We start from the raw sequence: 16,814 nt of genomic DNA, 5'->3' as shown, positions 1-16,814 counted from the left end.
TTAGAAGACAGAGACATAAACAAGCATGGTCTGAGAGAGGGTAGTAGGAATGCATGCAAATATAAAGCTCCTTCAGGCACTTCTTAAAAGAGAATTCTCTTCAGCAGGAGCAGGAAATCTCTTTTCCTTTTTGGCAGTTCATTTCCACTCTCCTCTACAGATGTTTATGTCTCTTGGGCTGGACATTGAACCTACAGTTTATGTGACTGTACTCAGAGCAAGCAGGAAAAAAACCCGCAAACACCAAACGTCATTTGAGAGAAAGAAAAATAAATCTCTGTTTGGTCTTACAATGAAAAATAAATACCCTTCCTCTGAAATGTGGGGATTGAGTATGATTTCCAGTGGTTCTTCTCCAGAGTTTAGTACCTTCGCACATATGTCGAATTACAATACCAAATCCTATCAGTTTCTGATCCTGGATGAAATGTGGCTTTTAATTATCAGCTTAGAAATCAGAAGAGATTTGCATCTTCCAAGGTTGACTTGGCAGTATAGTACTACTATGGTAGTAGTACTAGAAAAAAAAACTCACACCTTTAATATTCAATTGAGGTTATGCCTTTTTTTTTTTTTTAATAAAGCAACTAAATGAAAAGCACTAGGGGCATGTATTTAGGGTACATCTCTCTAATTAATATCATATGCATTACTTTCCCAATACAAATTTACTTTACTCAATGGAATTATTAATTCACTAGGCTACAAATGAAAAATCCTCACAAAGTTCTGACACAGGCAGCTGTCAACACTGACACTAAAAAAGATTTTTTGTTGGCTTTTTTAAAGAATCAAACAAGAGGAAAAGCTATTGAGGACTATGAGACAAACCAGGACACTGGTGTCACAGTGAAAGCCATTAGCAGCCACAGATAGCATGGAGAGGTGAACAAAGCTGGTGCAGAATTGCAATATCACTTCTGTATAAGCTGAATCCCAGTGCTGAGTGATCTGCTCTCTGGTTATACTCAAAAGGAATGGGAAGTCATGAGGCAGTTTCACAATGCAGGCTGTTGCGGTCCCTTTTTTACAACCCAGGCTGTTGTGTTCCTTATGGCATTACTCTAGCCCTTGGCTGTTTTCTCATGTTCTGATGCTTTTGTCATCAGGAAGTCTTGCACTCAAGGATGTACCATGCAAAACAGTGTCAAAGAGGAAGAATATGAGAAGTAGAAGCTTGTATGTTACTGGTATGGCTGAGATAGTAGCATAGTACCCAGCCTTTTAAAGAAGGGCATGGACAGAAAGCTTTATGGTACTATAACCGGATAAGTTCCAGGGGTTTTAGATCAGTAACAAATTCAAATGCCTTAGAGAATCCACTTGGATCATCCAAAGAGTAAGTTTTTTAAGTGTCTTATTAGCATATTTATCAGATAATTTTTGCTGTTAGGGCACAAGGTTCAAAAAATAAAAGAAGAAAACGTCTGGAAATAGTTGTTTCTCAGGTCTGCCTGTTGTGCTAAAAAGGGCCAGGTAGGTCTTTGCTACCTCCTGGAACGAAATGGATCTCTGCTGATATCCTGTTACAGGGCTTTGCTCCACTGAAAATTATGAAGTCACTTCCTAGATCCATCTTATGGCCCTCATTGCCAGTAGAACTGGTTGTCATCTTCTTTACAGTACTGTTACTGTGCCTTCGTTTTCTCCTTCCACTTCCAGCTGCCCCTTAGTTTGTCTTCTCTCTACAGAGAGCAAATGTAGTTCCTTCTCAGTGTTCTCATACATTGTTTGCTTTTTTAACCAATTTACCAAAAGTTAATACTTTTTAATGAATCACAGAATTACATTTGGACTGCCTTTTTTTTTAATATCAGAATGTTATTTGTTACACATTTGTTTTTAAATGTCAATGACCTTCTGCTTCCTAATCTGCCACTTTTGTCTCTATCCAGGTGTCTAATTCCTTCAGTGTGTTTGCCAGCCTCCCAGCTTGGTATAACCTACAAAATTTATAGAAATATTCTATTCTGTTTCTAGTATTTCAAGAAGTTATTAACCAAACCCAGGATAGGTATATATGGGATCCTGATAAAAATGTACCAAATACTTCAGGACAAATCATTGCTAATTTTTTTAAGAATCGCTTTTCAAGCACATGTATACCTTGTGATGATTTCTTCTGTCTTATGTTTCCTTGGCTTGCATGATGCACCACATCAGTGTCAAAAGACTTAAAGCCAAACAATACCATATGTGTCAGCTTTCCTTTACCATCAGCCATGAGAGAGAAGAGAATTATTTCAGAGTGGTTGAACAGCATAATGCCAAGTATGGGAACACAATGTAATAATTTACATTACACTCTTCATGTTCTGTCTTGCCCTGTCATTAGAGGTCTCTGGGTGGATGTTGTCTGCATTTCTTAGACATATGTTTTTGTTTAAATATGGTAAACCAGCAATTTCAACTAGAGGAAATATCCTCCTAATAGAATATATTTACTGATATTACCCAGCATGGAATAATCCAATGTTATTGCCTAGAATGCAGGAGAAGCATTTACCCAGTTAATTCTTGTCGTGTATGGGAGACCGCATATGGTACTATGTAATTTTATCCACCAAACCTTCTGCAAATGAAGTCAGAAAAGGGTTTTCATGATATGAGTGCAGATCTAAGCAAAACTTCACCATGCAGTTTATGGTAAGTAAAAAGGAGTACTGACTGAGGGCTGTATCAGATGGGAAGGCAGCATTGTTTCCCAGTTGCAGATGACAGCTAAGAAAAAGTGAGCCTCTGAAGTGTTTGAAGCTGCAGTAATTTGTTTAACTAAGAGTAAATGAAAAAAAATCATTTCAAGCTTCTATGATAGATAGATAATATTCTGTTTTCTCAGAGTCTATGTCATCTACATTATCATTTCTAGGCAGTAACCAGGTTTGCTGTAGGTGTTTCACACCAAATATTGGGACTTTTGGACAGCAACTTTTATTACCTTTTACATAAAAATATCACTGAAATAATAGTGCTATGCAAACTTCTATAGTTCCATTGTTACTGAGTCTAACATTTTTCATTTTAATATGTGCGCTCTCATTTGCTCATTTCTCTCCCAAAATGCTACAGCATCAACTGCACTTTTGCATTCAGATATCTGCTTAATAATTTCTTAAGTGTTTTAATGAAGGGACAATGTGCTAAAATTCAATCTGGCATTTTTTAACATGACATTGCATCTATTAAATCTGTAACTCATATGCACAATTTCATAATTTAAAATAATAAGCACATGCCAAGTGTTCTGACTTCTTCAGTTTTGCGTTTGAAAGCAAGGTTCCCCTTGCAACAAAGATGTGAGTCAAGGTCCATAGTCCAGAGTTTTGGTAAAACCTGAAGTGTGCTAGATGACATGAATTAGTTTAACCCGCTATCTAAAAGTTCTGTCTCTAGTTCAAGCAAACCGAGCTGGATATTAATACGGTTAACAAAGAGAAGTAGGCTACTTTTTTGTAGCCTATATATGACACTATATTTTACTTCTCCTAAATCCAAGTCCGTAACGTGTAAGCACAAATGGAAGATGCTATATTGCTATCCATACTGGGTATAATCCTGTGTAAAGCGCTGAGTCTAAGCCACATGCTTGCCTGGGCAGTTTACTTATATTTAATACTCCAAGAGTTTCGCACACACAAACTCTTGCAAAGCCTTTAAGTGCTCTGATACCTTGAATCGCACAAAAAGAAAAAGCTACATACTTTTCCTCAAGAGAGCTTCTTTTAATTTAGTGAGAAAATAGGTGTTTTGGCAAAAGGTTTACAGGAGTTACAAACAACCAAGGAGAAGCATTACACTAAATCACTCATCAAACACCAACCCCATACGCCTTAGTGAAATACCACCCATTGGTTTTAAGTCACCTACAAGAGGAAGAAAAGGGTAAAGGAAGAAAAAGAGAAGAAGAGAGAAGAAAGGAGTAAAGAAAGAGAGAGAAAAATAGTTATCTCCAAGAGCCACATGATGGCAGGTTCCAGGAGATAAAGCAGGACAAGATGGAGGTCCCGTGTGCCTCTATTTATATGCTTCGGCTACTGTGACCACCCCTCCCAGGTGGGACATCTGGTTCATCGACCACTCCCTGTCCTCTTAGTGGAAGTGAGGGGTGCTGTAGCCAGTCAGGGGCTCCGGGGGGTGTGGTGTGGGCAGGCTACCAGGTGGGCCTTATTTGATTGACATGCCATCCACATGGCTCCCGGATCACGTGTGCTCCGTGCTCTCCACCATGTTGGCTGCGGGCCTTACCATGGGGACAGACCTGGCCCCCTTCCCCCACTCCACACTCAGAGACAAGATGGTTGATTTGACCCAACAGTCAAACAACCCAGTGAGATACAAATCCAGATTCTCGCATCCTGTCATGCATCTAATATTAATGTTCTCTTTTCTTTTTTGAAGACATTAAAACAAAGCACAGATTAGTTGCAAGGACAGCTGGCTTGTGGTGTGTATAGGCTAAGGCTCTCAAAAGATGCGAGGAACTTTACCAACAAAATCTCTTTACTAGCAATGTTTCTGTCACATACCTATCTTGTAAGCTAATATAGAACGATAGAACGGTACACATGAAGTTTGCATATGTGGAACCTTGCGTAAGGGCTGAGGACAAATAACTGGATGGGTGACTAGGTTATGGCCTGAGGTTAAGTAAGCAGGAAGGCAAGAAGTACTGGGCATGGCATGAGAAATTGTCTAATATAGCAAATAATAGTGTGAGAAATGAACAAGAGCTACAGTAGCACCATGAAGGATAGGTAGATCTCACGGGAATTTAAAAGTAATTAGGAGCATTTTTTCATTTGGGCTAAGACTGGGATGGACAAAGTGAGATAGAGGAATTGCGAGAAGGAAGATGTTAAAATGAATGAAAGGTGTGCAAATTGAGCAGTCCAGGATGTTGCAGGGTACCTGCTTGGTTGCTTCCCCTAGGGAGGACCTCAAGCCAAACCCACTGTTCTGCCCACAGCCTACCGATAAGAAGAAACTATGAATATAAGAAGAAATTAAGCATTGTACTGTTTTTGTATCCTTGTGTCTATGTATTCAGCATGTCACATGTAGTTCTGACAGTATATTGACTGCTTCCAGACCAGTCAGACTTTTCTTTTGTTAGTAATTTTGTGTTAGTATAAATTTATTTCTTCTACTTTTTCAATTGTTTTCAAGGCTTGTCAGTACAGTTTTACATCCCATCTTAACTGAAAAAAACCCTAAGCCCTCATTTTCATTAAGAAAAAAATGCTTACTTCTATAGAAGTTGCTGCTCATGTCTCAAAATACCTTTCCATTGAGTTTTTCTTTTAAATATCAATTCAGTTTGCAGCATTTCTTAGTTCTAATCTCACTGTTTTAAACTGACAGGCATGAAAAATCACAAGCAAAAGTGCTTCAACAACCCAGGTTGAAGACCACCATCTGATTAACTATTTTGTAGTGAAGTATTTGTTACTTTACACATCAAGTAAAAATCTCCAATCTTTGGATTCAAAATTAAATAACATCTGCTGAAAATTCTGTTGTTTGAAATGTTTATATATGCACAATGCAGTGATGTATTTCTTTTAGAACTGCATTTTGGAGAAAACAATAGGTAATTTGAATTATTTTGTCTTGTTCCATAACAAAAATGACCTCTTCAACTGAACCTGCATACTTCCACTCTACATACAGACTGATGCTCTTTCATATATGATGGCTTTTATCTGCTGAGGCTTTCTAAAATGTATTTTAATTGGTTTTGTCTCTAAACCGTTGTTAATTATGGGAAATAGCCCTTTTTTTTCCTTATATGATGAAGGAAACTTTCTTCTATGAAATATACACAATATATGTTTGTGCTACACTTGCTTGTTCTTTCTCTCTTGAAATGTGCTGGTTCATGTTACTATTTTCTAAGGCTTTCCTGATTATATGTTCTCAGGGTATATTTACTATACTCTTCAAGAAAAACAATTGCCCACTGCTTACAGGGCCATTTCTGGATATGTTATATATTGAAGGGCTCCTGGCTTTTCCCCATTCAATTAGTTATTCATTGAAAACAGGAAAAAGAATTCCAAGCCTTTCAGTAACATGTCTGAATGTAAGTTACTGTTTTCCCATAAAGCTGAAATTAAATCAAGAGATAATCCATCTTCCTGAAAAAAACACCAGCAAATGTAAGATGTAGTTTTATTGCTGTTGTGATGGAAGGAGGTATATCAGCAGAAAAAAAATTCTATTGACTGGGTTAATTAATTGTGGTCTTGTGAGGTTAAACTGCTTATACCTCTCACAAACTCTCATTAGGGGTGCCTGTCTTGGCTGTTTGTTGACCTCAGTGATATTTCTGGACTAAAAAAGGGTTACTTGTGTGGTGAATGGTTAGCAGACCTTTCATCATGGCTAGGCTTCGCGAACGAAGATTTGGGAAGGCTCTATCCACATTTGTTACAGGCGCGCTGGTGGCTTATGAGGCCAATACGTGACAGACATATCCGATTGCAAAAGGCACAGCAGAAAGATTCCTTAGGTGGTATATTCTGCAAGACATGGTTCTTTCTGCGCTGCCTTTTTTCCTCGAGAGTGATCCTGTGTGTGTTCTCAAAGGAAACAGCTGCGTTATAGATGGTGTGTCTCCAGGCCTCCCGATTGGAGGCCAGAGTAGACCAGTTATGGTGATCAATATGGCCAAGTCTGAGATGTTGTTTCAAGGAGTCCTTGCATCTTTTCTTCGGGGCCCCTCTCATGCAGCAGCTGGTGGCAAGTTCACCATAGAGCAGGATCTTAGGGAGGCGGTGGTCCTTCATCCTGGAGACGTGCCCTGCCCATCGCAGCTGTGTTCTCAGTAACATGGCCTCAATACTTGTGACTGCTGCTTGCTCTAGAACAGATGTATTGGTCACATAATCTGACCAGTGGATGTTTAGCATTGTACGGAGGCAGCGTTGATGGAAGCATTCTAAGCAGCAGACCTTTACTGACAAGCCAAACCCCATGNCCCATGGCTTTACTGCTGGCAAATATTTGTCTTGTTAAGGGCTGATTTTAACTTTGCATAACCACAAACGAGATATTTTATCCTTTAGTTTCTTGACAGCAAACAACACTGAACCTCTATATCCACTGTTAAAGGCTTCACAGGGTTAGGTTCTAGCAAAGAGGTGAGATTTCAGAATTTATCAACATATTACAAAAAGGAATTGGAAAATTCCTACAGCAGAAGTTCAAGTGTCTTGTACAGTAAACTCCAGCAGGCAGAAAGGCAGAACTTTATGCTACTCTAAAGAAATAAAGTGTGATAGTCATTGGAAACAACATAATAATCAAATATAAGGTCATCACTTAGTACATGGCCACCTCTAAAAAGGACACTTCCCTTTCTGAAAATTTTCTCAGGTTTGTAATGCATTGTATAAGCAACTGAAGAAGGAAATATTCTTAAATATGCATTCTGAATAGTCAGCCACAGAAACTCATAAACTATCATGAGCAAAATAAAAGACAATAAAGGTAATAAGTCCAAAGCCAGCAAAAAGGAGGTCAGCAGCCTTAAAATATTTTAAAATGAAGCTGAATAGGATCATAAATGTGTGAACATCTGCTACTGGTTTCGGAAGTACACTCAAAAACAATGGTGTGACAAAATGATAATTTGGAGAAAATTTTAGCCCATAAATCATAATAATTTCAGAAAATAATACTATTTAAAGAGTGTGACTACAAAGATGATGCAAATACAATGACAGATATACTTATCATTATGGAAAGTAGGATCATGCTTTACAGAAGTTTGAAATGGAGCATAAAATGGAAACCAGGTACAAAGCAAGCGCCCCAAGATTTTGATCCTCTTCTCCTGCTACATCCCTTACCCAAGAGCAGGGCAACAGACTCCTCCACAGGGATGCCTTGAAGCAACAGCCCTCTAACCATTTCTTGAAGGGCAACAAAACCAATTCTTCTGAATACACTCCAAAGATCCAGATTGCTATGATTTTTAGACACTTGAACTTGCAGATACACGTGTTGTGGGATTTTCCAGAGTGCATTTCACCAAACCTCTCTCCACCAGCTGCAAGATGTCTGGGCACAGTCCAAAGCCTTGTGCATGCTTGGCTGTATTCTGCGGCTGCTTCAGGCATACCTGTATAGCATGCAGGGTTATGACTGGGCAAACATAACCTCTGATCAGAGGAGTGCCTCAGCCTCACATGTCAGCTGGGTTGCAGCAAGACACTGTCACAGTTCAGCTTAATCCACAATAAATCTGTCCTGTGTCCAAATATCCACAACTGTGGATCCAACAGACCATTTTTTAATCCCAGTAGATACAGTTTGAAATACTTCTATAAAAGGGATTTGGAAAGCAAACACTCTCTTGTTAGATATAAGACTGATCATAACACTTGAATATGCTTCAGTGTCTAAGGGCATGAGCCCTTCCACGTTTCTCCTTAGTATAAGCATATGTCTGCTGGTTCCACCGACTCACTGTAGACACAGTGAAATCATTCTTCATGATTTCTTCCTTTATTCTTAATAATCTTATTAGGACTATTCTTCTGAAATGTAATTCCTTCCAGATACCTACACAGTGTAAGTCATCTATAATTCTATCTTTCATAAGATGATTTGGTTTTAATTTTAAAAATATTATTACTATAAGACTACTAGGAACACCTTTCTAGTAAAAATTTTTGTTAACTTTAAATTCCAGACTCCCTCCGATTTCCCACTGCTATGTTGTCCCCAAAGTAATGCAAGTCTTCCAGCAGAAAATAAATCCACAGCTTAACCAAGTACAGCCTGCAATCTGGTTTTGCTTCACACAGAAAATATTGTATTTAATTTAATTTTTCTGTCCTTGGTATATTCTGGTAGTTTATTTGCTGTTGTTTCATACATTTTTTTTACAAAAATAGCTATCAACAAATACACCATCAAATTGCCAGGGCTTCTTGTTGCTTTCTGCAACTGCTTTTCACTTTGGAATCGGCTTCTACAACACCTATTAAAAATGTTTCATATGATTTCATTATACTACTTTTCTTTATATCCTACACAGTTACCAGGGCACTGCTTTTTGTTGCTATTGTTGTTTTTACTAGATACTGTTTCAGATGCAGTCATCCTTCTTTTCCTTGAGGCCTATAGTGTTGATCTTTCTGAGTCTAAAACCATCTGTATGCAGAGATGGACCCTTTTTGTAGGCACTCACACAAGTAATCATTTCAAACCTCTAAATGTCCAGGTACTGCATCAATGGATCAGGCTGCTGGTAGAAAGGAGTAGTCACTCTATAACGTTTGACAAAAGTTGAATTTTGTATCAGGGTTCTACTTGTTTCCCATTCTACTGTGGTGTTGCTTCAGTTAAGCAATGGCAGCACAGTTTGTTTTCTTGTTTGTGGCATGAAATTATCTAATTTTATTATTTATTAAGTATTGTTAAAATTAGTAGACTAGATTAGCCTATGTGGTTGTGATGTACATCTAAGGAAGTGCAACGTGTTTCCTGGAAATTTTATTTTCTGGAAATCATGAAAGCTTCCATAGATTTGTAAAAGCAATAATCTTCCGGGGCACTGTGAGGTGACCTGACATATTATAGAGGCTGGATAACACAGTGAAAGAAGCAAGGTGACAAAATGTTGGCAGGGAAACAGGTTGCTTGCCTGTGGCATCTCTGCCTTATAAAGTGCTGAACAACATCAGTTGTAAAGCCAAGGTAAATTAACTACAATGAGTGCAACAGCTGCTTTTGAGGGCATAGTTCTGGGGGGAGACAACCTACCTCTCTGTTTTAGCATATGTGGAAGAGGTGCTGCTTAGCTTCTTAGCAACCTAAGCACTTCTGTTGTAGTGGAGCCAGGTAGGCTGGCAAAGAATGGGAAAGCAGCAATTCCCTGTAGCTGGGTATGAGAAAACCACATGGGATTAAAGAAATTAGCATGCTGTCTGAGTTTTATACATGAAAGAAACTAGGTTTATTATATCTAATTTAAAAGTTTGTTATGTGCGTAACTTTTACATACGAATATTCTACTATTAGCTTGGGATTTATGCAGTGGATTCCCAGATCCTTTTCAGTTCATAAATTAACACACTGGACTGAGTCCAAGCAAGTGCTCTTTCCGAGTTCAAACCCAGTGCCTTAGAGAGCACTCGTCAGCTTTCTGGCAGGCATATGCTGGCCTTGCACTACAGTGCTTCCAGAGGTCACCACTGCAGGGCAGATCACACAAATACATAAACCCATGCTTACTTTTCTCAACAGAGGCCTTAAGCACCAGGGTACAGATTATTCTGTGTAATGACTCATGATTTACTGCCCCCCCTCCTTTCTTTTGGAAACACAGTATTTGGCACCAAAGGCTTGAGGAGCCGCTGTGCTTGACGAGTGTCAGGAGGAGCAAGACTGTGTAGATCAGCGCTGCGTTCAACTGGAATTGGAAGGCTTTCTACAACCACTCCTTTATTTTGTCCAAGCTATGCTGAATGTGTATGAAATATGTATAAAGTGATCTTGACAACGGGGACCCATGTATGGGACCTATTCCAGAGGGGTGTACACATTGACTTGCCCTCTTACCAGGGTCCTGTGTGCTTTACTCTAAAGTGGTAAAGCTTCAAAAGGAAAGATGCAGAGTACCTCACTCTAGCAGAGCAAGTCTCATAGTAGATACTGAGCTAAAGCTCTTCAGACCGAGGCAAAATCCAAGAAAATTTTATTTTCTTGATGAGGACAGGTTGCTAGATAAGAAATGACTGCCACTGTCATAGTCTTCCTTGTCTCCTTCAACAGTTTTTAAAAGGAAAAAAGGTCACCATTCCACCTTGACATGTCCTAGCCAAAACACATTCATAGTTATCAGACCTTACAGATAAGATCTGTCAGTCAGCTTAGGCAGATGAACATGTGGATTTCAAATGAATGATAGGATAGGTGTCAATTTACTCAGCTCTGAAGTGTTTCTGGGAATATGAAACCAGGTGCCCAGAGAGGTTCAGAGTAAAAGAGTAAACTACCCACAGAACCTTCATAGTTTTAGTTTTAGGTGATCTGACCATTGAAATGGCATTTTCTCCATCATAGCTTAGGATTTATGAAGCTAAATTCCATTTAAGTGTCATGTCAGATACATAAACCTTTTCCTGGATTTCAGCCAGCCTCCAGGCTAGGGAGCTATTTGGCCTAGTGGTTTAATGGGTATCGTACTATATGAAAGTTATCATCACCCTTTAAAGCATAATAAGTAAGCCAAGTTTTCTCAGTTGCACAGAAAAATTCCCTTAATCCCCTGAAGCCCTGTAACATTTACATTGGTGCATCTTGGATCTTTCCCTTTGGATTTTTACCCTGCCTTAGTTAAGTAATTTACTTTTGCAAGCTAATTTATAGCATTTCTTTGGTAAGTGGTAAAGAAAGAGCTAATTACTGTATGCTAATGATGTATATGGAAGTTTAAAGAAAATATTAAAAGATCACGAATTGAGGAAGTTATAACAGGGAGGAAAAACCCATCTTGTTGATATCTAAAGACAGTCCCTTTATGCTCTGTTTTCATGGTTCTGATGCATGTAAATGTTAGTGATCTGCCAGGTACAAACTGCTACATCTCTGAGTATGCATTTAGTGATGAATTCCAGGGAATGGTAGCCCTGAACACAGCTTTGTAAAGAAATGGCACTGAAGTTATTTGATTTCTGAAAAAGCACAGATCTCCCTTCTATGCAATGGGCTGTCTGAAGGTTCTTCTAAAGAGAATGTCAGCAGAAAAAGCTTCTGACCTCATTCTTATATGGAGTTACAATTAGAACATCTGACATTTACTGTAGTGTGGATGAAAGAGACCAAAATTGACAGAAGAGATGCCCAGCTGGTGAACTTGTTAACTGTGCTTCCAGTAGCTATGGGTGATAAAAGGAAGTAAAAAAAAATAAAAAGCTTGCTATTTCACTACCTGCTGCTTTGCTACACCTTCTGAAGGTTAGCAGTGCCTTTGTCTGATGGAAATACTAAATGAATGCTTTTATCATCTATGAAGTGGTGTAGCAGTTTGCAAGTGGACTGGCAATCCTGGTAAACTCACACAGATGTGACACCTCGAGATGTCTGAACCCTCTCCAAATGTATGTCTTTATTTTCAGTGTAAGACACCAGAGAAAACAGGAGTTACCTTTCTTCCCAATAGGAAACCTTCTCTTCTCCAGGCTGAACAGTCCGAGCTCTGTCAGCCTCTCTTCATAGGAGAGATGCTTCAGTACCTTCATCATCTTCACAGCCATTTGCTGGACTATCTCTAGTATATCCATGTCTCTTTTATACTGGGGGGCCCAGCACTGCATCCAGTACTTCGATTTTTCTCACCAGTGCTGAGAAAAGAAGGTTCACCTCCCTTGACCTGCTGGTGATGCCAGCAGTAAAAGCTGCAATTGCCAGGGTATTTTGGAAGGAATTCAGTGTGATGTGTCACATCAACCCAGATGTGTTGGGCCTTTTGGGTGTTCAGAAGGAACATGTCATTCCTGTATCACAGGCACAGTCAGCTGTGGGACAATTACTTTGCCAAGACTGAGGCATCTTTTGATATACTCAGAATTTCCACATGTTGGGGGAATAGTCAATTTGTAAGTCAATTTGTACTGTGCAGTTTAGCAGCCTTCAATACCTAGTAGGAGCTTACGATGAAGGTAGGAATGATAACTGTGCATACAGGGGCCTAATTTCTGCTCAGGTTCCATTTTCTCCAAGCGAACACTTATGTAAAAACCTGGCTGTTTATCAGGAGTTCAGTGACGCTGGTGCACTGTGAGCCAGCACAGAGATTTCTGAGTTACATTGCTAATGTTTTAGAAAAGACTGGCAGGCAATGCCAGTAATGTGAATGTGGTTCATTACAGTGTCATTAGTTCATTCTCTTTTGCTGGTGTTTAGAAAAGGGTAAATGTTATTTTTACCACTCTTTAAATGGGAAAGGGATTGATTTCTTTGCTACTAATACATGAGAAATGTGTTACTATTTGTAAAAATATTATATTTTGAAAGAAAGATTAGAATATTTATCTATGTTCATAACTTTGAAATTTCTGATCTAGACATAAATTTTGAATTAAAAATCTTGATTTATAAATGCTTCTGAAAAATTCAACCATATGATTTTATTAATCATTAGTTAAATATTTTTTTGCAGATAATTTCTAATGAAAAAAGATTGTGTCCTTTAGTGAAATGAAAATGGAATATCACTATGCTTGCCAACTTTGCAAACGTTGTGAGATTTTTAAAGGACCTCTGAAACCTCTGGTTCTTAGCTGAGGCTAATATACTTAAAATATATCTACACAGCTCTGTGTCCAGAAAGTCATTCTGTAGGTTAAGTGTGTGATTAGACTGTGATGGGACCACCAATGAATTCTTGAGCAAGTGACTGAGTGACTAAAGTACATAAAATTGTGCTTACAGTCATATTATGACCTAACTTGATCATTTCCCAATAACTGTTGAATAAAAAATCATTGTGATATAATGTTATAGCAAACAGATCCTCTATCAGTTTGTGTAATTGGGTGTCTTTTCACATGATGCTATTAAAATGCAGTTATGGCTATGTTAATTATTAAATTCTGGCTAACAAGCTCTGTTGAAAAAATTTTTAAGGAGCGAATCAATATAAAATAGATATCTTCTTGTTTTGTCAAAGGAAAAATAAAAAATAACAAGTTGAGGTTCAAAAAAATATCTGATAAGAAAATACTTGATTATTTTAAGCTGTTATTTAATCATATTTTGTCACATTTTGTTCTGAAATTTCATTTTAAAACACAAAATGAAAGATCTGAAAATGCTGAAATGAACATTTCCTCCATTGTTAGTCAAAATTATTCTGTGAGCTTTATATGGATTTATATACATGATCAATCAAAACAACAGGGTTTGGTATAATGTATTTGTTATTCTTCTGAATACATTTCCCACCTCCATTAAGCATAATTTTAACTTCATTAATTTTGGTCTTTTTGAACTGTTTTACTCAATATCAAATCAGTAATGCACAGATTAGCTGATGTGATTGCAAATACATGGAGATAAGAGATCACAATGTTCATGAAGAATCCTAAGCAGCAGTTGGACAAATGACTCATGAGGCTTTTTATATCTCAACACACTTTTGTATGGAACTAATGAGACAGGACTAGTGGTCTGAGTGTTACAATGGATCACCTGAGATTTCTGGTTTTGTTTTTAGAAGGCAACCTACTTCATCTCAAGTATTTTTTGAATCCTTATTGCACTCTATGCTTTCTTTATAATCACTACAGTTTCAGTGAAGAAAATTTATCTTGATGGGCCTCACATGAACTAGAATCCAAATCAGTAGTGAAGAAATTCAAGTTACATACTTATCTATTTGCTTTTCTTCTTTTTCTTTGACAGCCTGAGCTGAGAGTGTATCACTTAAACTTTATTATATAAGCTTGACATTGTCTTTTAAAACATTTCCCTCTTCTTCATCAGACAAATTGTCAAGTGATTTGAAAAATACACAGGTAATCAAAACTGGATAAATTTCTGTTGTGCTCAGTGCTGCAATGCCTAAAAGTCTGGTTCCCGGCTCTGGGATGAGAAATTATGACATTGGCCCCCACAGGGGCAGAAGGACTTTGCCTGGATCAAGGGGACTCCAACTGGTTTCCTGTTTACCCCGTTCAGACACCTAACATGTAAGGTTTGTTTTAAACTGGACGCAGGGTTGCTGAGTGCTGGATCAGCAAGCTACTCCCTCTGGAAGACATTGCTAGTCCAACCTGTGCATCGGTACCTGGTTATATGTTGTATGGTCCCATGATATAAGCTATATGGTCCCATGAGAGAAAGCATGGGAGGCTGGAGAGAGGACTCTGCTGACGTACACACTTACTGTTTTACTCACCAGGTCTCCTCTGGCTCTGCAAGTACTGCAGCTGAAATCTCTTCCTTGAACTTGAGAAACTCCAGGCTCTTTGAATGATTTATGGGATTATGTGAAGCTATAAATCTTCTGCTCCAGCTAAATGCAACAATGATATTGTTTGCATAACAATTTGCACCAGCTTTGCCTGACCACATCTGTATCAATGTTGAATTGCTGAAGGACTGAGTAACGGCTGTACAGAGAGCATGACTGAAATAACACCAGGCTCCCTGGCCACCAAAGGGAACTGTCCCAGCTCTAGTTGGTTCCCAGGGAATTCCCAGAATTTGTACAAGCAGAACCACAAGAGCTACAGTTAACCTCTAACAAGGTGAACTCCTTTGAAAACATTAGGATAAATCCCCTGAGGTTTAGCTGACAGAAATGTCCACCGGCAATGTCCAGCTGACTTCTTCGTATGGAGGATATTCTTATTCTTAATCATCTTGTGATTTGTGAATAAATATTAATTTTGTTGTTAAATATTTATCATTTATGAAAGGAAAAAATTTAATTCAAAAGAAGTGATCTCTTCATCATAAAATATTCCCCACTTATTTAAAGGATATGATCTGACAAAAAAGAAAAAATAGCTTGTTTTTTTATAAGCATAATAAAAATTTTCTTGGATGAGGGTGAACACTGGTCTTTTCCCCTTAGCACACAATATTCAGGCATTGCAAAATCTCACAGAGGCCAATTAAATTTTAAGAGATGTTTTCTCAGGAGAGACAACATGAGTGACTACAAAGGAGAACTCTAGAATCTAAATGCATAATAGAGGCTAAAGATCAGATTATTAATATTAAAATACAGACAGATCACTGCTCTCACAATTGTTCTGTGTCTTGGATAAATGTCTTCAATGTCATGCAGGAAATGAAATCACTTTTCAACAAAGGGTGCACTTGAAAAAAGAAAAGGAGAACATCTGGCTGAAGGTGAAAGTGCAGATAAAGATCACCAGTTATTTAAATAAAGAAAATAGTGAAAGAAGAATTTAAAATGACAGCCTTTATAATGAAACAGAAACTTTCAACTTGTTCTATGAACATATGATCTCTGATATCTTCATACGTAGTTTTAGTCCAAATAAGTCATTGTGACTTATTTTAAAGCTTCCTGTTATTATTGCCTAGGTTCAAGCTTGAACAACTTCTAAAATATGCAAATTAAAATTACACAACATGTGAATTAAATTGGTTATTTCATAGTTTTTTTCTTCACAGAAAGATTGGTAGTAGTGGAAATTACTGTGACCAAAACACTGCACTCATCTGCATTTACATATTGGGCATTATCCAATTAATTAATGCTGTGGATGCTCTCTCAATTGACTATCATTCCAATTATTTTGAGATGAATTGTCATAGTGCTCAAGAAAAGAAATACCTTATTTTCTCTTCCTGAAAATCTTGGCACTCAGGTTCCACTGGCAGGACATTGTGACACATGAGGTGAATACCAAAGGATGAAAGGAGATGAGAGAGAGGTCACATTTCCTAAGCTGGTCCATTGTGATATCTACTTTTGACAAAAGTTTCTATATGCAGTTTCAAGTTATTTTTTTCGTGTCTTTATAGAAACTAATATTCCTTATTGCACAGCTTCCCCCTAAAAAAAGTCATAGAAACTTCTTGACCTCTCTCTCCAGAGCAACAGAGAGATTTCTGTTTTTCTTTTTCTTGCTCTTGTGGTGTGTGCTGTCTTAGTCAGTGTGAAGAACACATATGTTTTGAATGGTTCAGCATTTCCTTTAAATAAGAGGGCAAGTAATGTCTTTTACCCTTTTCATCTTTTATGAAATAGGACAATGCACCAACCAGACACAGTCATAGTGATGTGTATATAAAGTCGTTGTATCAGTGACCTCTAAGTT

The sequence above is a fragment of the Lepidothrix coronata genome, unplaced genomic scaffold (assembly GCF_001604755.1).
Source record: "Lepidothrix coronata isolate B3197 unplaced genomic scaffold, Lepidothrix_coronata-1.0 Scaffold48, whole genome shotgun sequence".
Lineage (NCBI taxonomy): Eukaryota > Metazoa > Chordata > Aves > Passeriformes > Pipridae > Lepidothrix > Lepidothrix coronata.
This window is presented reverse-complemented; position numbering follows the sequence as displayed.